Source organism: Dermacentor andersoni, chromosome 3 (assembly GCF_023375885.2).
Source record: "Dermacentor andersoni chromosome 3, qqDerAnde1_hic_scaffold, whole genome shotgun sequence".
Lineage (NCBI taxonomy): Eukaryota > Metazoa > Arthropoda > Arachnida > Ixodida > Ixodidae > Dermacentor > Dermacentor andersoni.
In genome coordinates this window covers 221828397-221851324 of record NC_092816.1, presented here as the reverse complement: position 1 = coordinate 221851324, position 22928 = coordinate 221828397, and the positions used below count along the sequence as shown (strand labels likewise).

The following is a 22928-nucleotide window of genomic DNA, read 5'->3' as shown; positions in this document are numbered from 1 at the left end:
GAGCGTGAACTTAAAGAACAGAAAGAGAAAGAGGAGCGTGAACTTAAAGAACAGAAAGAGAAAGATGAGCGCGAACGTAAAGAACAGATAGAACGAGAGCAACAAGAGAAAGAAAGAGAGCGCGACCGTCAACACGCTTTGGAAATGAAGCGTCTCGAGGTAGAGATGGAACGCGCTCGTAATGGAAGTCAGGCACACGGTGCAGGAGAACGAGTATTGTTCAAAATGACTGACCTGATGCGGCCGTTTAAGCTTGGAGAGGACATTGGTTTGTTCCTGGTTAACTTTGAGCGAACGTGCGAGAAGCAGGGGTTCTCTCGGGAAACGTGGCCACAGCGCTTGCTCACTTTGCTACCCGGCGAGGCGGCCGACGTAGTCGCTCGCTTGGAGAGAGAGGAGGCAGAGGATTTCGACAAAGTGAAATCGAGTCTGCTAAAAAAGTACAGGCTGTCAGCGGAGGCGTTCCGTCGGAAGTTTCGGGAAAACGAGAAAGGCAGAAGTGAGTCATATACAGAGTTTGCGTATAGGCTTATGTCAAACATGCAGGAGTGGCTCAAAGAAGAGAAAGCGTTTGGTGACCACGAGAAAGTTCTGCAGTGTTTCGGGCTAGAACAGTTTTATAGTCGGTTACCTGAGAACGTGCGGTACTGGGTCTTGGATAGGCCAGACGTTAGTACGGTGGCTAGAGCCGCTGAGTTAGCCGAGGAGTTTGTGACGCGTCGGGCTCGTGGAGCTAAGGACGGTCAAAAGGGTGAATTTGGCTCCAAGTTTGAGAGGCCAAAGTTCACGCCCATGAGAGCAAAGGGGGACACACGTAGTGCGGATGCGAGTGAAAGCAGTCCGACCGAACGTAAGGAGACGGCGGCAACCGAAGCCGAACGCAGAAAGCGGTTCGAGATGAGGCAAGCGCGCGTTTGTTATACGTGCCAGAAGCCGGGTCACTTTTCGGCGCAGTGTCCAGAAACAAAAACACAAGTCGTGTTTTTGTCTATATGCAGCACTGACGAGAACATGAAGCTTCTCGAGCCTTACATGCGAGACCTCCTCGTGAACGGGAAAGAGTGCCGAGTGCTTCGCGATTCCGCAGCTACAATGGATGTAGTTCACCCCTCTTACGTAGAACCCGATATGTTCACGGGCGAGTGCGCATGGATCAAGCAAGCAGTGGAAGCTCATAGCGTGTGTCTGCCGGTAGCAAAAGTGCTTATTGAAGGACCTTTCGGAGCACTTGAGACGGAGGCCGCAGTGTCATCTATGCTGCCCCCCCAGTACCCGTACCTATTTTCGAACAGGTCCGATCACCTCCTGCGCGAGAAGGGGCTTTTGTTTGGTGAGGCTAGCGTTCAGGCCTTAACCAGATCGAAGGTTCGGGAGCTCGCTGCAAAGGCGGTAGTTGCGGGGCCGACGTTGTTGAACGATGAAAAAGGGTCAGAGGCGCAGCAAGCTAGTATTCAGAGCACGCCCGAACGGGATAAAATTGAGCCTGTAGCGTTAAAGGCACCAGATACTGGAGAGGAAATTCCCGATGCGGGAAAGTTAGACGAGCTTCCGGGACTAGGCTCAGTGACGAACAGGAAAGACACCGATCAAGTCATTAGTGACTTAATAAGTAAAGCATCGCTGTCGCCTGAGCAGAAAACCGAACTACACCAGCTCTTACAAGAGTTTCAAGGTCTGTTCTCTGAGAGGCCTGGTAGGACTTCTGTCCTTACTCATGACATAGAACTTACCTCCCCAGAGCCAGTACGATCCAAGGCGTACCGGGTGTCACCCCGCCAGAGCGATATTATGGAGGCTGAGGTAAAGAAAATGCTACAGCTCGGTGTTATTGAAGCGGGTGAGAGTGATTATACCTCCCCTTTGATTTTAGTTGAGGTACCGGGCAAGGAACCTCGTCCTTGCGTCGACTAGCGCAGGCTTAATTCCATCACTAAGGATCAAATTTATCCGATCCCTAACATCGAGGAGCGCCTTGAGAGAGTGAGTAGCGCTCAGTTTATTTCCACCCTAGATCTTGTCAGGGGTTATTGGCAGGTTCCACTTACAGAAGAGGCTAGTAGGTATGCGGCGTTCATTTCACCAATGGGGACATTCCGTCCTAAAGTTTTGAGTTTTGGTTTGAAGAACGCGCCATACTGCTTTTCAAGCCTCATGGATAAAGTGTTGCGGGGACAGCAAGAATTCGCTTTACCGTATCTAGACGACGTAGCGATATTCTCCGCATCCTGGCCTGAACATATGGCGCACTTGCGGGCAGTGCTAACCCGCCTGCGCGATGCGGGCTTGACAGTCAAGGCTCCCAAGTGCCAGTTAGCACAGGCCGAGGTTGTCTACCTCGGACACGTGATTGGTCGGGGTCGTCGCCGCCCCTCTGAAATAAAAGTGGCCGCTGTGCGAGACTTCCCGCAACCGCGCACGAAGACCGATATTCGGTCGTTCTTAGGTGTCGCCGGCTACTATCAGAGGTACATCCCCAGGTACTCTGATATCGCGGCTCCCTTGACGGATGCTCTAAGAAAGACAGAGCCGCAAACAGTCGTCTGGGATGAGACGAAGGAAAGAGCTTTTAGCGCCCTAAAGAGCGCCCTAACAAGCCAGCCTGTGCTACGATCGCCCGACTACACAAAAGGGTTCGTTGTTCAGTGTGATGCTAGTGAGCGAGGCATGGGCGTTGTACTGTGCCAACGGGAAAATGGAGAAGTAGAACACCCCGTCCTGTATGCTAGTCGTAAGCTGACCAGTCGTGAGCAGGCGTATAGCGCCACCGAGAAAGAGTGTGCGTGTATCGTGTGGGCCGTTCAGAAATTGTCATGTTACCTAGCCGGCTCGAGGTTTATCATTGAAACGGATCACTGCCCTCTCCAATGGCTGCAGACCATCTCTCCCAAAAATGGCCGCCTCCTGCGCTGGAGCCTCGCTTTGCAACAATATTCCTTTGAGGTGCGTTACAAAAAGGGGAGTCTCAACGGTAACGCCGATGGCTTAAGTCGAAGCCCCTAACGTGGGAATCAGCCTCAAAATTGCTTGTTACTGATGTTTTTCTTCCTGAGGCAGGATTTTTTTTTAACTTATTGCTTTTGTGTAGTGTTTCAAAGTGATGATGTGCTTTTTAGTGCAATTTTTCCGATTTATGGACGCGTTCTGAGTGCTGCTAAACTACTGTAAGGAACTAGGCAGCAGTATAAAAGGGGAAAGAGCCTGGCAGGGCTTAGTGAGGGTTGTGCCGTGCTTGCTGACTGAGCGGTTGACTTTCAGGCGTGGTTCTAACGCTTGCCGGAAACGAGAACAAAAATGTCAACTCTCCCGAAGTCACTTTGCAGTGTCCTGTGTGCACCTGAACGTGAGAACGAGGCCTTCTCTGTGCGCTGCGCTCAAGAAACGCCAAGGAGGCCCAACTTCGGTTATGAGCATCATCGAGCGACATCCCTCCGGACAGCGGATGCAGTCCCCTGACCATCGGGATCTCCTTCCCCCGGCGGGGCGGTCTGTTACGTTTCGCCTACAACGCGCGGTAATGCCGGCGCGGATGCAACGGACGCCGGGGCTTTGTTCAAAACGGCGGACATTTTGGCCTGTTCGACGCCGCCGCAACGCCTACCCGCCAAGCGTGCCCAGGCGTGTTTCAGTGCCACGTGTCTTCGTGTGTGCGTGTGTGTGTGTGTGCCCTCGCTTGTCAAAGCGCGGCAGCCGGGGAGCGGAGTTCCCCGAATGAGGAGCCTGCAGGTCTCTCGGCCCGACAGTTCGCGCCGTCGTGGGCTCCTGCTGCGCCGTCCCGTGACCTTCATCCCGTGACCTTCCCTCCTTCCCTTTTGGACCGCGACGCCGAGAGTATAAGAGCAGCTGCCCCCGGACGCCAGGGGAGGCTCCGATTTGTACTGTTGAGTTACGTGCTCTCCCGTCTCTCCACTTCGGTCGAACTGACCGGCCGCTCTTTTGCTATGTTAGAATAAACCAGTTGTTCTGTTACCAGTCTTCTCATGCTTTGCCGGGACCTTCGGATGCTTCCAGTGCCCCAGGCCGCCAGGCCAACGCTACCCTTGGGGCTTGCGACCCATTGGCAATAACGGGCGTCAGCACCGAGACCCCAACAACTCGTGCCAGCGGTACGATTCCAACACCCCAAAACGCTTGGTGCTTCTATTCTAAAACTCTCAATAAAGCAGGCGGCGCAGGATCTCCAGGGCACCCAAGGGGTAGCGGGGGGATAAAAGCTGGAAGCATGGCGGCCCGTGGGTTTGGGCCGCGGAGGCCGAAGCGTGCCAGGGGGTGTTCGCATAAACAAATTGGCGGACAGCCGATCTTGTACATCTCTGGCACGCGCAGGCCTCGGCGAGCTCCAACCCGCGGACCAATTCGGGTTCTAGCTTTGGTGTCCCCGTTGCCATTTTGGTGTAGCTGGAGGCGCTGCCAATAATGCGAAATGATGACACGTAGTTACAGTTAGTAAAAAAACACGATTGAATAAATATAATTACGCGTAGCCGCCATCTTGTGACACTAAGTTCAGCACTACCGCGCCCCGCGACTTCTTTCAATATATGCGGCCCGGGCTCTACTACGGTCGCTACTGCTCCCACAGAAACATCTGTGATGTTATTTACAAGGTACATCGGCGTAAGGCACGAGAAAGCTATGATCCGCCACGACTGATTTCCCTAGGAAAAATTCTAATAGAAGTATTTTATTGGTGTCTATAGGTTTCATCTTATTGGATTATGAAACGATAGAACTGATACACTAATAAAACTGATAGCCTTTATTGGTCTACTGGACCATAAAATAATGTGCCTGATAGACATGGTAAAACTGATATAGTCTGTATTGGTGTGTTAGTTTACAGGTGTATGTAGTAGCACTGTGTACCAAAGTGGTTTGTTCTACAAAGGTGCATTAATTCATTCTAAAACGAATATTTCTACGTGAAACCCTGCTAGACTTTGCTGGTCGTGGTAGCTGCTGCTGCCTTGCCTAACATCTCATACTCAGGACACCCCTTACACACCAAATCGTGGCCTATATATAACTGCACCTGTCCTACAATACAGATGTGCTGGTCCAGCTCTGATCTCTACGAAATTACACAATGAAGCAACAAACGGTACCTAAATATCATCACGAATAAACAGCTTGGAATGCATAAATCCTCTATTAAAGCGAGGCCTTTTCTACCTTCATTCTCGATGTTTCGCGCGTCTGCTTTGTCGACTTCTTGTCAGGCAATACTACCAATACAAGTTTATACTGTATCATGACCACTACTTCCATTGCATCTATTGTGAGCAATAAAGCATTTTATTTGTCCAATACATGTTTATATCACTACTTCTATTGCTTCAGTTGGGACCCATAAAGCATTTTATTTTTCTTATAGAACTCTTTATTCACATGATACAGGACCGGCAGAAATATTTATGGGACCTGTACACTTTGCTACGGGACCTGGAGGTTTTCCTATTGGACATATATATTTCGTATAAGACCAACACAGATCAACACAACAAGGAGCAAAAGCCCCCAGATATTCCATATCGCGCCCGCTCTTACTCGCGCCTGCGCACAAGCGGCTGGAGATCCCTCAAATGAACGATGTTTTCGCCCATGGACTTCCTACGAAACATAACAGCGACGACAGGAATGCGCCTTGAGTGTCCATCCAATTGCTATCACAATAATATTAAAAGAGCATCCGGCAACTGAAGGGTCCTGTGGCCCATTACTTTCAGAAGAAGTAACAAAATCGAACTTTCACCATGTGACAATTGGTTGCGCCTTAACAATGTGTTCTTTTTTCTTTTGTGGGGCGGGGGCACCCAAATGAAAAAAACGCAAAGAAAGTATCAGGGTGTCTACCAAGTTGACATTTTCAAATTCCCTGAGTTTTCCAGGTTTTCCCTGAGTGCCTTTGCAAAATTCCCTGAGTGATGCAGAGCTATGTTTTACGTCAAGACGAGCTGAAACCATAACGCCCGATGCTGTTACGCGTGCGTCTATTTGTCGTACAAAAATCCCTCACGTGACCTGATCCTAGGCGCCTAGAGACAGCATCGTTCAGGGATTTTTGAGAAGGCGCGATGCGCGATGCTGGAGCCGAGCGACACCGTGGCGTGTTCGTCCTCGGCGTGATCGTTCTCTGGACCGCGCGTTGTTCAACATTGCTCATGTGATTGTACGTGCGTTGCTTGTGTGTTGGTTGTAGGTTCTGTGTTACTTGGCGGAAAGCCGTGAGTAGTGGTGGTGCGGCAGTGCGGCTTTGGCCTCGGTGAGCTCTGGCAGTACAGAATCTGCGTTGTGTGACTCGTGCTTTCTTGAGAACCCGGCGGTGGTGACAATTGAAATAATGAAGTGGCCTAACGCCTTGGCAGCGAACCGCGATGTGGCGTCGCCGTGTCCGACTTTGCTTAGCGGACATCGAGGGATGTGCTTCTCGCTGCAAGTCATGCAAATGCAACTGCGTCGACCGCCCACTGTTCAGCACTGAATGTGTGTTTGGTGTGCTGTGCTTGAAACGAGTGGTGCAGCCGTGAAGAGGGGGTGGCGGAGTAGCAGAGTGGCTTAGGGGCTCCGTTTGCGAATTCACAGACATGTGCTCCCGTCTTGGTCTCATTAGCGGCTGTCGCGGGATTGTGGTGTGCTAGCTCCTTGCCTAGTATGAAGTGATGTGAAAACACAAATTTTATTAAGGGGACGATGTTGCCGAGATGGTTGCAGCACAGCTTTTTTTTTTTTTTCTTCCAGGCACCTTTTCTACTCGAAGCTTCCATTGCAGTGTTTCGAGCCTCTTTGAACCAGCACGTAGTGTATATAAAAATTGGACACTGCTTGGGAACATCACCTAAGTTCATGCCTATCTATAGTAAAAATATGTAGCACGACCAGACAAAATAAAAGAAGGGGGTGGGCTGCAGCAATACTAAGTGTTAAATGGTGCTTTATCCTTTCCCTGAGTTTTCTGTTTTTGTGCTTTTTATGGATCCTCCGCAGTAACCACGCGAGTGCCGAACTTGAGCTTATTTGTTTCAAGTCTCATGGTTGTTACTAACAGAACAGTGTGATAAACAAACAAGGGCTTCGAGGCATCCGTTCACCTTGCTTGCCTCATGGTGCTGCTTCATAAGCACCGTGAGCATCCAGGCCAACTAGGAAGGGAGGTTTGTTGCAATCGCTTCTGAACTGTATTGTCGCCAAACCAACAGTGCTCTCAATGACAGCTTTTGGACAGTAGAATGCTTGCACCCAGCAAAATTGTAAGAAGGAAGCATTCAGGATGTGCAAAGTGGGCTCTTGAAACTGGCAGCATTACTGAAGGGGCTTTGCCCATCTGCCGTCCTTATGGATACACAAAGATGATTTCCTCTTTAAGAGGGATTGTTTCAGAGGCCGTTACATGCAACAGTGTTGGGTGTTTAGTAGCTTGTGTTTGCCCACTGTTAATAATCTATTCCTTCTCCAGTACCCTTGTGAAGTGCCTACTTTTTGGACACAGTGTGCTCTCCATGCATGCATGCATGTTTAGCTTGTAAAGACGTCTATTACCCCTTGCCTCAAGCTGGTCCTTGCTGATGTCACCCAAGAAGGCATTGGGGAGTATGGCAATGTACACTTACAAAACACTGTTGATACCAGTGAAACCAAATTAATGGAGCTGCTGTTCTTTTTTTGTCCACTCCATCCTTGTTAGTTACAATGAGCAATGTCCGAACAGAAGGCATATGTAGTTGGTTGTGCATAGCCTGTGCACTAAGACTTGTTGGCATGTTATGGCCTTAGCACAGTGCTTAGATGTAAAAACCTTCCGATGTCTTTATCATACTTTGCCTGATGGAGCCAGCAAGTGGGTCAACCAGATGTTCAACAGGCTTCCCACTAGTTTTCCCAGAGTCTCCTTTACCAGGGTGCTGCTCATAGATATCTGTTTTCTTGACCTTGCACTGCACTTCAACCATGGCCACACCTGCTAAACCTATAGCATGCGATCATAAAAGTGCTATAAATCATGTTCCTCCAAACTCGTGACATGTGCTACAAGGCCTTGAGGAACACCCTCATTTATTTACGCCCTCATCATACTGTACGAAGCTTCACGTGATAAGTGCGACAATTAACATCTGCTGGTTTTTCAGTGTTATTCCTGTCCAGCTTGCTGAAAGCTATCCTGAGTGTTTCAAAAGCAAATGACCGCTGCCGGACAAGAAGTCCTTAAAACAAGGGTCGCTGTAACCACATATGTCACACGAAATGAAGAAGGCCACTGAGTATACAGGCGGTTTACTTCATATCCATCAAGCTTGGTTTTCCCTTTGCTAGTGAGTAAACTCAACTTGCCCCGAATACATGGCCTGTGACAAACTATGTGCCACATGCTGTGTCCCCTGCAAAGCTGAAGATGTGTATGAGATCCTCACACCCTGCAGCGGCTTCTACACCGGGCAACCAGGCTACTATAAAAACGACTGCCTTTACTAATATGCTAATAACATGAAAACGGGCAGAAATTTGGCTATTAATTGGACCCAACTGCAGGTGCAAGCCACTCTTCCACCAGATGTGTGTTGTTCACAGAAACTGGAGCTATACAAATGCAGATAACAATGATGTTTGAAAGTAGTAGAGTTGCACTTCATTCTGCACAAGCAGTGCTACCTGCACCGCAGGTACCTTATAGCCACAATTTATGGCTGCACCACCATGCAAAGGCACTATTCTTGAATTAACTTCTATCTATTATATATCATTATTATTATATTTATGGTGGCCATATATTGCAGATGTCACATGTGTCATGCCACCAGCAGTGGGTAGCAATCTTTCAAGCTTGGGTGACAGAGGCAAAACAGCAAAATGCTACATCACACTCAAATGTAAAACAGCCTTGGACACAAAAAACCGACATCATATTGTACAGAATGAAAGGGCAAGATTCCACCTAAGAACAATCTATGGCACCACATACTTGACATGGTGTAAAAAATGTTCACATGCCCTACCCATAAAGAAAAAGCAACAAACACAGAAAACACGCCTTAAAATGCAATGTGCAGAGTCTGAAAACAAGAAAAAACAACCCGAAAAAGGTTTTGCGAAGTCTTTCAACGATTAAAACTGTCAAACTGTCTCATCACTTCTTAATGAACCTGCACAGCTGAAAAGGAAGGAAGGAAAGCCCAATAGCAGGGCTGCAGAAAATGTCACCGAATAAATATACTTTGCTTACCAACGATACCTGTGGTTTAGTTGTGGTCTGTGTATAAAATAATTGTGTATAAACTTTTCTTGTTTAGAATGGTTTAGCGGATAGCGCAGAAATAACCATAAGAGCACCAGGTGTATGCATAGTCTACACACAAAAAGCCACTGCTTTCTTACTTTTATTTTCTCTGTACTACTATTCATGAGTATTTAAGTGCCTTAATAGCACTGCTAACATCCTACTGCAAAGCACAATATTGGGCAAGTTGTGGCATAAGGAAAATTGCAGTTTCACTCATAATGTGAAACAATGATGCAGTAGCTGGTGAAATATGCGCGGGAAGCTTGCTTAATGCAGTGTTTGTTGAAGTAAACACTTGCCAATGCAAGTCGGTAATCTCCTTAAAAAAGTCAAATAAGTAAGAGTCGTAATTATTTGTAGGAGTTGTGCCTCCCAGTGTTGAAGTGGAAAGACTCGGCTTTTCTTCCTCCTCTTTCATATCCGGACTTAGCCACTGGTCTACACCAAAACAACCCTTTAGCTTCTTACTGCTGAATTAGTTTTGGTTTTCTCAAATCTATATTTGGGCTACCCATTGCTAGGTCTCGCGCTTAATCAAAGAATGAATCAATGAAATGAATCAATTCTCAAAGAGCATGTGCAGTCCAGCCAAAAGCAGGGGCAAGAATCAGCATTGTGCTCCTGCATTGAAGGTGAATAACATGTACCATAATGGCGAATGAGCTTTAGTAAGCTTCCCTGCAATATAAATTTGTAATGTACAAAGAATTGTCAATGAAGCTTACCACGAGCACAGATGCACTTGCAAATTATGTCACAATTGAAAATAATGAGCACAGTGTAAACCTATGTGCCCTTTCCACTCTTAGTATTGTCACGTGGTGGTGACGTTAAGAACACAGTAGCGATACTGTGAAAGGCAAAAACTAACTTTTATTGGGCGAACCTGTGCCCACAAGAACAGGCTACAGTTATAGCACAACGATAGCGGCGAACAAGGTCGGCGATCGTCGGAAATCTGATCAGCGTGTCAAGCGCGTCGGCTTTTATACAGCAGTCATCGAATGTTCCAGACTAATCCTTCGGACCCGCGTGCCTTCCACAAAGTTCTACACCATTCGCGTCACGCGATGAAATCAGATAACACAAGGTTCGGCGACAACAGACAGCCGGATGGAAGCATCGATAACTTTCCAGAAAATTCGGATACACGCAGGCGCATCCAGCGCTGTGCGATTACATTTGTTAGGCGGCGAAACGTGGTCGCCCGATAAAGGTAAGTACACGCGTCAATACCCCCCTCTTAAAAAGCATCGTCCCGATGCTACAAATATAAGAGAGCAAAACACAAAAGGACACTTAATAAACATAAGTAACAAAACAACGAAAGGAAAGTAAGTCCAAAGGTCAGTTACGCGAAGTCCCAAAGTTCATTATCGCTGGTAGTACGGCTTGAGTCGCACAACGTGGACTATTTCAGGTCGTGAGCGGGTACGGTCCGAAATAGCGACGCAAAAGCTTCTCGCTCAGTCCTCGTCGGCGTATAGGGGTCCAAACCCGGTCACCGGGCTGGTACTCGACGAAGCGTCGTCGGAGGTTGTAATGTCGGCTGTCGGTACGCTGCTGGTTCTTGATCCGTAGGCGGGCGAGTTGTCGAGCTTCTTCGGCGCGCTGGAGAAAGGTCGCGACGTCAAGATTATCTTCGTCCGTGACATGCGGCAGCATGGCGTCGAGCGTCGTCGTCGGGTTCCTGCCGTAAACCAGCTTAAACGGCGTGATCTGTGTTGTTTCTTGCACCGCCGTGTTGTAAGCGAAGGTTACATACGGCAGGACCGCGTCCCACGTCTTGTGCTCGACGTCGACGTACATTGCTAGCATGTCGGCGAGGGTCTTGTTCAGGCGCTCCGTGAGACCATTCGTCTGCGGATGGTAGGCAGTTGTCCTCCTGTGGCTTGTCTGGCTGTACTGCAGAATGGCTTGGGTGAGCTCTGCTGTAAAAGCCGTTCCTCTGTCGGTGATGAGGACATCTGGGGCACCATGTCGCAGCAGGATGTTCTCGACGAAAAATTTCGCCACTTCGGCTGCGCTGCCTTTCGGTAGAGCTTTGGTTTCAGCAAAGCGGGTGAGATAGTCCGTCGCCACGACGATCCACTTATTCCCGGATGTTGACACCGGAAACGGCCCCAACAAATCCATCCCAATCTGCTGGAATGGTCGACGAGGAGGTTCGATCGGCTGTAGTAATCCTGCTGGCCTTGTCGGTGGTGTCTTGCGTCGTTGACAGTCTCGGCATGTCTTGACGTAACGGGCGACGTCGGCGGTCAGACGCGGCCAGTAATACCTTTCCTGTATTCTCGATAGCGTCCGGGAGAATCCGAGGTGCCCAGCGGTTGGATCGTCGTGTAGGGCGTGCAGTACTTCTGGACGCAGCGCTGATGGCACAACAAGAAGGTAGCTGGCGCGGACTGGTGAGAAGTTCTTCTTCACAAGCAGGTTCTTTTGTAGTGTGAACGAAGACAACCCGCGCTTAAATGCCCTAGGGACAACGTCGGTGTTCCCTTCCAAATACTCGACTAGGCCTTTTAGCTCCGGGTCTGCTCGTTGCTGTTTAGTAAAGTCTTCCGCGCTTATTATCCCAAGGAAGGCGTCGTTGTCCTCGTCGTCTTGCGGCGGGGGATCGATTGGGGCGCGTGATAAGCAGTCGGCGTCGGAGTGTTTTCTTCCGGACTTGTATACTACCGTGACGTCATATTCTTGTAGTCTGAGGCTCCACCGCGCCAGCCGTCCGGAAGGGTCCTTTAAGTTAGCTAGCCAACACAACGCGTGCTGGTCGCTGACGACTTTGAATGGCCTGCCATAGAGGTAAGGGCGGAATTTAGCTGTAGCCCAAATGATGGCGAGACATTCCTTTTCAGTCGTAGAATAATTGCTTTCCGCTTTTGACAGCGACCGGCTAGCATAAGCTATCACCTGTTCGACTCCGTTTTTCCTCTGGACTAGGATGGCACTGAGGCCTAGGCTACTGGCGTCAGTGTGGATTCCGGTATCGGCGTCCTCGTCGAAGTGTGAAAGTACCGGCGGCGACTGCATGCGTCATTTGAGCTCTTGAAATGCCTTGGCCTGCGGCGTTTCCCACTTGAACGCGACATCACATTTGGTTAGATGTGTTAGCGGCTCCGCGATGCGTGAAAAGTCCTTGACAAAGCGCCTATAGTAGGCACACATGCCAAGGAATCTGCGCACTGCCTTCTTGTCGTTTGGCTGAGGGAACTTTGCGATGGCAGCTGTCTTCTGTGGGTCGGGGCGTACTCCTGATTTGCTGATGACGTGGCCTAGGAATAGAAGCTCATCGTAAGCGAAGCGACACTTTTCCAGCTTCAGAGTGAGCCCTGATGACTTGATCGCTTCTAACACCGTCGCAAGCCGCCTAAGGTGATCGTCGAAATTTCCGGCGAAGACAACGACGTCATCCAGGTAAACAAGGCACGTCTGCCACTTCAGTCCAGCTAACACCGTGTCCATAACGCGCTGAAACGTTGCAGGCGCCGAGCACAGTCCGAATGGCATGACCTTGAACTCGTAGAGGCCGTCTGGCGTGATGAAGGCGGTCTTTTCGCGATCCCTTTCGTCGACTTCTATTTGCCAGTAGCCAGACTTGAGGTCCATCGATGAGAAGTATTTAGCATTGCAGAGCCGATCCAATGCGTCGTCTATCCGTGGGAGGGGGTATACGTCTTTCTTCGTGATTTTGTTCAGTCGACGATAATCGACGCAGAAACGTAGGGTTCCGTCCTTTTTCTTCACTAAAACAACTGGAGACGCCCACGGGCTTTTCGATGGCTGGATGATGTCGTCGCGCAGCATTTCCTCGACTTGTTGTCTTATAGCTTCGCTTTCTCGCGTCGAAACTCGGTAAGGGCTCTGGCGGAGTGGTCGAGCGCACTCTTCGGTTATTATGCGATGCTTTGCGACTGGTGTTTGTCGAATCCTCGATGACGTCGAAAAGCCGTCTTTGTATCGTCGAAGCAGACTTCTGAGCTGTTGCTGCTTAATCACGGGGAGACTTGGATTTATGTCGAAGTCTGGCTCGGGAACTACGGTCGTCGGGGTAGATACGACAGAATCCGAGAGGACAAACGCATCGCTGGTTTCCTGTATTTCCTCGATGAATGCGATCGTCGTGCCCTTGTTGATGTGCTTGAACTCCTGGCTGAAGTTTGTCAGCAGCACTTTCGTGTTTCCTCCGCGCAGTCGAGCGATCCCTCTTGCGACGCAAATTTCACGGTCGAGTAGTAGACGTTGGTCGCCTTCGATGACGCCTACGTCAGCGGGTGTTTCGGTGCCGACCGAAATAACTATGCTGCAGCGAGGCGGGATGCTCACTTGATCTTCGAGCACACTCAAGGCGTGGTGACTACGAGGGCTCTCCGACGGTATCGCTTGATCTTCAGACAGCGTTACTGACTGCGACTTCAGGTCGATGATTGCGCCGTGTTGGTTCAGGAAGTCCATGCCGAGCATGACGTCTCGTGAACACTGTTGGAGGACAACGAAGGTGGCAGGGTAAGTCCGGTCATGAACGGTAATTCTTGCCGTGCAAATCCCAGTCGGCGTAATCAGGTGTCCTCCAGCGGTCCGAATTTGAGGGCCTTCCCATGCAGTCTTAACTTTCCTCAACTGGGCGGCGATGGGTCCACTCATGACGGAGTAATCGGCTCCTGTGTCTACTAAGGCGGTGACTGCGTGGCCGTCGAGAAGCACGTCGAGGTCGGTGGTTCTTTGCCTTGCGTTGCAGTTAGGTCTCGGCGTCGGATCACGGCTGCGTCGTGTTGAACCGAAGCTGGAACGTTGCGTCGTCAAGTCGTCTTTTGTCGTTGTAGTCTTGGCTTCCTGACTTCGTCGGGACGGCGGCGTGTCGTCATTAGGTCGTCGAGATGGTTTCTTCGTCGTCTTCGTCGGCGGCGGAGGATCTTCGTCAGTTCGACGAACAGCAACCGCACCTCCATCGGTTGCTGCTTTTAGTTTTCCGGATACGGGCTCGCTGACCGGCCCCGGGCTGGGCCAGTGTATGGTCGGCGCTGCGGCGACAGGTAGCGGCCTGGTGATGGCGAACGCGACGGTCGTCGAGAGCTCCTCTGAGTAGCGGCGAGGTAGTCGGCGATATCGCGAGGGCGTTCACCTCGCTGCGGGCGCGGAGCATTGACGGCGAAACCTCGCAGTCCCATCTCCCGGTATGGGCATCGGCGATACACATGGCCGGCTTCTCCGCAGTGATAGCAGAGTGGACGGTGGTCGGGGGCGCGCCAAATGTCCGTCTTCCTCGCGTAGGTGCGCTGGGCGACGGGTGGTCGTGCTGGCGGCGGCGGCGGCGGACGACGGAATTGCGGCGTGACAGGGCACTGGCGCGGTCGCGGAGGGGGACCTTGACGGCGTGCGACGGCGGCGTAGGTCATCGCTTGCGGCTCAGGCTGCGGCGATTCAGGGGCTACTCCAAGTTGTTGTTGGAGTTCCTCACGCACGGCGTCGGCAATCGTAGCCACTTGAGGCTGTGATGATGGGAACAGCTTTTGTAGCTCCTCCCTCACGACAGCTCGGATAGTCTCGCGTAGATCGTCGGTGGCCAGTGACTGAACTCCGGCGTAGTTTGTCGAGTTCGTGCGGCGGTCGAATTGCCGGTTTCGCATCTCGAGTGTCTTCTCGATGCTGGTGGCCTCGCGAAGAAACTCGTCGACAGTCTTCGGTGGGCTTCGTACCATCCCGGCAAAAAGTTCCTCCTTTACACCACGCATGAGTAGGCGGACTTTCTTTTCCTCGGACATTTCCGGGTCGGCGTGGCGGAATAGGCGGCTCATTTCTTTTGTAAAAATCGCGGTGGTCTCATTTGGTAGTTGCACCCGGGTTTCCAATAGCGCTTGGGCTCGTTCTCGGCGTACAACGCTTGCGAATGTCTGCAGGAAGCCGCTTCGGAATAGCTCCCAGGTCGTCAAGGTGGCTTCTCGGTTCTCGAACCACGTCCTGGCAGCGTCTTCCAATGCGAAGAAGACATGTCGCAGTTTGTCGTCGCTGTTCCACTTGTTAAAAGCAGCGACCCTCTCGTATGTCTCAAGCCAGCTTTCCGGGTCCTCGAACGTTGAACCGCGGAACGTCGGAGGCTCCCTGGGCTGCTGCAGCACGATGGGAGATGCTGGGGCTGCCATTGGGGTGGACTTGGTGGTGATCTTCCTCGTTTCAGGCAAAAGTCCGTGCTCCGGGGGCAGTTGTTGAAGACGGCGGCTTGCTCGATGGTCCGGGACTACGTTGGTGCTGTCTTTGCGGTCCGGGCTTGGATCACGGTTTGTCGGGGGCGTCCGGTACATGAAAGAAAAGCACCTCCACCAGATGTCACGTGGTGGTGACGTTAAGAACACAGTAGCGATACTGTGAAAGGCAAAAACTAACTTTTATTGGGCGAACCTGTGCCCACAAGAACAGGCTACAGTTATAGCACAACGATAGCGGCGAACAAGGTCGGCGATCGTCGGAAATCTGATCAGCGTGTCAAGCGCGTCGGCTTTTATACAGCAGTCATCGAATGTTCCAGACTAATCCTTCGGACCCGCGTGCCTTCCACAAAGTTCTACACCATTCGCGTCACGCGATAAAATCAGATAACACAAGGTTCGGCGACAACAGACAGCCGGATGGAAGCATCGATAACTTTCCAGAAAATTCGGATACATGCAGGCGCATCCAGCGCTGTGCGATTACATTTGTTAGGCGGCGAAACGTGGTCGCCCGATAAAGGTAAGTACACGCGTCAGTATGCTTTACTGCACGATGCTTATTCACACCCGTGTATTGCGGTGTAGCAAGCTACAAAAGAGACGTTGCATAATCAGGCTTTTTACGATTATCTTTCTCGCAAAACACTAATATTTCGCGGTGAAGTCTAAGCAATGTACTGCGGTGAAGCATACTAAAAGTGAAAAGGGGCCACTGTCACTGGACATAATAAGAGTTCTTTAATTATACACTCACGCACCCGCCGCCTCTCAGGTCGCCTAAGTGGACATACTATGCTGGCTGATAGCGGCCCCCTCCCACTTTTAGTATGCTTCACCGCCTAACTAAAATGTACTGCGGCGAAGAAGCCGTACATTTGTATTGAGTGAATAAACAAATGGTTTTTACAACAGTACAGAAATAAGCGCGAACCATGCACCAGTCTACCACACGGAAGAGCGTCGCAACATACGGTAGCTGATTCACACAGGCCGTGTAGCCCACATATCAGTCGTAAAAGGTATCATGGTTAATTCAAAATTTCAGACACACATATGTGTTTATGTTTACGTTCGCACTCCTTGCGTAATAAGACTCCCAGAACTTCCACAATACAAAACAATTTACAACACACAAACACAAAGAACACAGACATACGTCTCGTTTTCAACTCGGCCGTAATGCAAATGACATATAGCGCGGAAAAACGTGAACGTACTGTGTGTTAGCGTCGTAAACTTCATACTAGGCAAGGAGCTAGCACACCACAATCCCGCGACAGCCGCTAATGAGACCAAGACGAGAGCACATGTCTGTGAACGCGCAAACGGAGCCCCTAAGCCACTCTGCTCCTCCGCTTGCTCGTTTCAAGCACAGCACACCAAACACGCATTCAGCGCTGAACAGTGGGCGGTCGACGCAGTTGCATTTACATGACTTGCAGCGAGCAGCACATCCATCGATGTCCGTTAAGCAAAGTCGGACATGGCGACGCCACATCGCGGTTCGCAGAACTTTGCTGCCGAGGCGCTAGGCCACTTCGATATTTCAATTGCCACCACCGCCGGATTCTCAAGAAAGCACGGGTCACACAACGCAGATTCTGTACTGCCAGAGCTCACAGAGGCCAAATGCGCACTGCCGCACCGCCGCTACTCACGGCTTTCCGCCAAGTAACACAGAACCTACAACCAACACACAAGCAACGCACGCACAATCACATGAGCAATGTTGAACAACGAGCCATGAACGCGCGGTCCAGAGAACGATCACGCCGAGGACGAACACGCCACGGCTCCGCTCGGCGGCTCAGCGCCAGCATCGCGCCTTCTCAAAAATCCCTAAACGATGCTGTCCCTAGGCACCTAGGATTAGGTCACGTGAGGGATTTTTGTAGACGCACGCCTTACGGAGCCGGCTTCGCTGCGAAGCGGTCCGTATTCCGTGCCCACTTAGAGCGTGAGTAATTCATCTTTCCACGCCATATGCGTGTAATAAAGGATTGGGCCTGTGAGCTGTTTGATGCATTACCATTACGTGCCTTGTGCGCATATTTTGCCTCCTGGCTGCGTCAAATTGCAGCCGGCATGTGGAATGGGCCGTGGCATCTTATATGGAGCTGCTCATGTGAGTGGTATTGCCTCCGTCAGGATCGTCAGTGCGTGCACAGAACCATTCAGTAGTCTGGTTCAGGGGAGGATGCGCGAAAGAACGAGGACGTAAGAAAACACTGGCATGACGAGCTGTTCCGTCAGATCGCGTTACATCGCGCTTTTTTTGTAAGACCATCTCGCTCGAGCGAGAGGATCTTAGAACAGCATTACCACTGCTTTTTTACAGCTTTGCTTCGGCTCATTTAATCATCACCTGCATTATTTTAATAATACAAATGGCATCGCTGCGCGGAAGAGTGTCTCTTGAAGTTTCCAAACAAGAGCCAATGCCGCCGTGCCTGCTGCACACACGCTTACCTTTCCTAACGCAGTTAAGACGCGGCACTAGCTCTGCTACTGCGTGATACAGAGTCACTGTGATAAGAAAATTAAAAAGAACAAACGAAATTAATCCAGAAAATGTCAAACGTTGCCAAGCGTGATAAACGGACCTGCCTCGCTAGATAAGTTCAAGAAATCGGCGTCCTGAAGTCAGCTTCGCCGCAGTAGACTAGTGTTACGCGGTGAAGCATGTCAGAACTGATGAGTGACCGCTTTCACCGACATAAATAATATGTGTTCCTTAATGATGTACGCGTGCACCTGCCGTCTCCTGTTACATTACGCGCGCCGAGGCGCCTAAGTGTACTGGCCGGCCTTCAGCGCTATTTCGGACGTGGCTGTGATGTTTTGAACCGTTGGTTTGTCTACCTCGTAAGCCAGTTAATAATGTTTACACGGCCATTTTTTTCTCAACTGTTGATTTCTTCCATAATAGCTACGTAATTTCTTAGTTTCCTGTTCAACTGCTTTGGTCATATGCGAGTCAAGGTGTTCTCTTTAGCCGAGCGCAGTTTTCGAAAGCGAAACGACGCTTTTGCATCAGCATATAGTGCCGTCGCCCATTTACAACACAGTCAATCAATGTCATCTTGTATGTCACTGGGAAACCGCCGAATGCAGGGAACTCACTCGCATGCGGGGAACTGCATAACTAGCCACGGGATTAGCGTGCCTCTTGGGAAGATGCTTTGCATCAAAGGCCAGGTAACCTTGCTATGATTCACCGCAAAACATTTTGAATGTCTAACCGCTTAACATATTTGTATTGCGGTGAATCTAACCTTACGGAACCGAATTTCTCAACGCTTTTTAGACTCCTGCATCTCTACCAGCCACTACCAAACGCTTGTCGGTACGTCTCTTGGCAAAGGTCCAGCTAAATCTCCCCTGTTGGGAGTTGGGGGAACTCACGTGTATGAAAACTGCCAAGGAAAGCAGTTGCCCTGATGAAGGCACGCTCCCCTGTCGAAACATTTGCACCAGCCTGTTAGACCACCGTTATCACCGCAACATATTTGTGTGTTGCGGTGAAGCATGCCGATATTGGGAAATATTTACGTGAATCTGGAATGTATGGTTTCTGTCAGCGACGAACCTAATGTTCTACTCTCAACAAAGCAGATTTTCGTGGCAGGATGCATGATGTCTTGAGAACTTTTGTTGGCTAAAGCCATACATGCCAGGTTAGCTCTTGTCACAATAATACGCTTTACCGCAATACACAAGAGGCCTCGCTGCAGGACACGCCCGCCATAGTTAGCCAAAACCTTACGTGACCGTTCACTGCAAAACACCTCCTGTATTGCGGTGAATCGTAATAAAGCACATTTGTCAGTTTAGAATGTAAAGACCCTTGCCCTTCGCTTTTGTAATATTATGACTCAGTTTAATGGGAACATGCATTCACTGCTAAAAACATCCACATTGAAATGGAGATATGAACACTGATGGCAGCCTGTGTGATGTTTTATCCCTTTACTTTTTTGTGTACCTGTCACGCTGCCATTATTAAATTTTCCTGTACTTTGTAAGGTGCTGACGTACATAACATTACATCACAAGGAGCCACTGTGTAATTAGTGTTCAAGGACCAGTGTGATGGGTGATGGCTTTTCTCAAGAAAGGTTTGGGTTATGTTGTTGTGAAGGTTTTTTTTTAGAGAGGTAGCTTTCTGAGAAGAAATCAGATGTCAGGAAATCGACCTCAATGGCATACTAATCTTGGCTGCCTTTTGCTCAAATGTGCCCTAGACATAATTGAGTGATTTGCACTTGCAACTGGACAGCAGCCTTAGCTTGGGAGACCAGTGATATGGAATATTTTATCAAACTAGGTGACACATAGCATTACCAGTCCGAATAGAGACCTGTTTAAATGTTTGTCACCTTTAACACCTACATTTTCGACCATGAATTCAGAAAAATCTGTAGCATATTTAGAACCTAGATTTTAAATGCTGTATAAGTTGGCTTCTTGTTCACTGCAGCTGTGCTCGGCTTCTGTCCAAACGGGAGAGCACTTCTGCACAGCTTATTAGGGAACATTCTTATTTACCTGCTTTTTATTTATCTCGCCTACAATCACAATCAAATGTTTATAGCACATGAATGTGCTGTGCATGAATCTAACTTACAATGCCATGTTCAACAGCACAGTGCATGTAGCTTGTGTTGGTTCATTCAAGCTAAGCATTGCTACAGCCTATAACTGTAGGTATCATGGTATGAGAGCAGGGAAATGGATATGCAAAGACAGTTGGGCACATTGAGACAACATCTTTGTTGTGTGTGAAAAGGTGACAGATACACAATATGGGGAGAACGCATGCACTTTCATATTTTCTCGCGCACAAAAAAAGCCGGAGGAATAAGGTTTCTTCACTGTGCCATAGAAATTATATGTTTGCTCTCAAAGGTAATTCTGATTCATTGGATATGTTTCTGTGCTGTGTTTATTTTCTTGTGTGCTTTAGTTTTTGCACGTTAATGTTTCAAACTCGTTTTTATTTTCACAGACTGAACATCCCACGTCTTGGTTTGACTTCCTGGTACAGGATACTTGCACTTAGCATGGAGTGATGAAGCAGAGCAGTGTACTTTTATTAAATGTGCAGATTTTAGCAGTATAACAGCAGTTCATTAAAAAAACATGTGTGCTGAAAATAAAGTGTTCTTACCCACATTCCTCGTTGTCTATTTATTTATTTATTTATACTGTCAACCCTCATAGAGGATCATAACAGAGAGGACAATACAATTACATAAATCAAATATGGACAATGTCAATGTACGTAAATTTGCTTAACACTTGTCAATTCACAGTGAATAAGATGTTCACTTGAATGCTGTTCAGCACATTTCTGACATTTATCAGAATACGTACAATGAATATCAAGTCGCACATATCACTTGGCACTTCAAAACTAAATCGAAAACTCCCATAAATATGCCTCAGCAGCATTTTCAAAGTCGGTGACATCTTTTAGGCTAACAATAGCGTTTGGCAATTGGTTCCACATTTCTATCGCATCCAGGAAAAATAAGTATCGATATGTATCACTGTTGGTATGGTCCGGCTTTATGACGTAGTCATGGTTAGTTCGCTGGTATCTTTTGCCTGGAGCATGTAGATATTTGAGCTTATCAATGTTAAGTTGATCCTGCATTATTTGATAAAGCACCTTCAGCCTATATTTATTCCTACGTACCTCAAGAAGATCGAAGTTGCAACGCTGTAACATAAGCGTGACCGATTCCTTCCTTCGGTATGTCGAACAAATAAAACGCGCCGCCAGACTCTGTATCCTTTCCAACTTCCTCTTAAGCGTCACTTGATGGGCACTCCAAACAACGGCTGAATATTCTAGTATCATCCTAATGAAGGCGGTGTATGCAATAAGTTTTACATTACGCGATGCATGTTCCAGTTTCTTTTTCTCAGAAAATATAACTTTTGATAGGCAGTCATGCAGACGTTATCTATATGTTGGTTCCATGTCAATTTTGCTCGTATTCCTGTATTCTCTTCAGCAAAACCACTTATATGGGGAACTGATCATGATAAGTGCTCATGAGAATTTTAAAGAACAGCCTTGAACCCTACTCATGCACTGGTAAAACGTATAGATGCAGTGAAATTGAAACAGAAGGCAAAATAGCAAACATGATGCAGTATTTGTCAGACAATTATGTCAGCAATTTTTGCATAAAACGATTTACTTAGAGCATACTAGCACTACAAAGCACCCATCTTTCTTGTTAGGCATCCATTACTACAAGCTCTTTAAAGATGGTCACAAGAGAGATGCTGGCTTTAATGAGGAACTATAGAGTTTAAAGGCAGCCATGAAAATGTATTAAGAAATTATGCAATGCATAACATTTACTCGGTTCAGAGAGCTTCCAAAGTTGCCATAAGGCCTTGATAGCTGTGGATGAGGGAACAGTTGTAGCCCTATTTGGAGCATGAGAAATGAACATTAAGATCGAAATATAAGTAACAACTCGTAATGCAATTAAAAGATCTTGCTATACTTTTAAATAGACAGTGAAATTAAATTAGTGACACAATTTCCTTTTCTTTTTACTTCATTTAGGTTCAATATATTGATTTTAGTAACACAAAAAAGCAGAGTGGTGAAGCACATAAGAAAAATGCTAGTCTGTTTTTATATTCTGCCTTCTCTAAAGTCAAAGTTCAGTAAAGTTAACTTTGAAAGCTACGGTGAAGCCATTTCTTCAGCCTGTATGGTGCATAACAGCAGCAATCGCCAGCCTAACTGCTTGGGTTTACAGTGCCTTATTTGTATTGTATACCTTTTAAGTGCTGAGCTACTGGAAGATTGATTAAGGTGACCAACATGCTGAACCAGTAGTTTACTGAGTAAAATACATGGAGAAGGGTGGAAAGATAGGACAGAGCACAGAGGATGTATTCCGTGTCCACCTAGTGGAAATGTCCATTTCATCCGCTCCTGAAGTTCTGATTGGGTGGGCTGGGGTATGCATGAGAAGGAGACATGCTCCCCCAGCTAATTTGCACTTCAGCAGAAGAGGATATGGGCATGTCCACTAGATGAATACTTACAAAGCTATTTAATAAAGTACTTCTGTAACCAACATGCCTGCTATGCCATCCTTGCTTTCAATGTCTGTCTTAGTAAAAGTGTGAAAGAACCAGGTTTGTGCATGAAAAGTTTTCCTGGGGGTGTGTGCCTTGAAGGCCGTAGTGGTAATCACAGGAAACGGGGGTGGATCCAGAGTAGCACCAAAGGGCAAGCCTTCATCGAAACAAATATGGAGGGAAGTGACTGCATGCTCAAACTTGTCAGCTCACAAGTTTGCCAAGACCAAGTGATGTCAGAAGTTAATGAAGCCTACATGGTTAATGTATAACCGCTTAGGCCAAAATTATTTAGATACTTTTTATGAGGACTACATATTTACTGGAAATCTCAATATAAT

The 22928-nt window shown here is 48.4% G+C and overlaps 1 long non-coding RNA gene across 1 annotated transcript; it reads left to right on the top strand.

Moving 5' to 3' along the window:
• The first annotated feature begins 17383 nt into the window (after window positions 1-17383).
• On the top strand, window positions 17384-20646 carry LOC140216658 (uncharacterized). The gene is made up of 2 exons (XR_011893234.1): window positions 17384-17428; window positions 20480-20646. It is a non-coding gene; the product is annotated as an uncharacterized lncRNA (long non-coding RNA).
• The last annotated feature ends 2282 nt before the right edge of the window (window positions 20647-22928 follow it).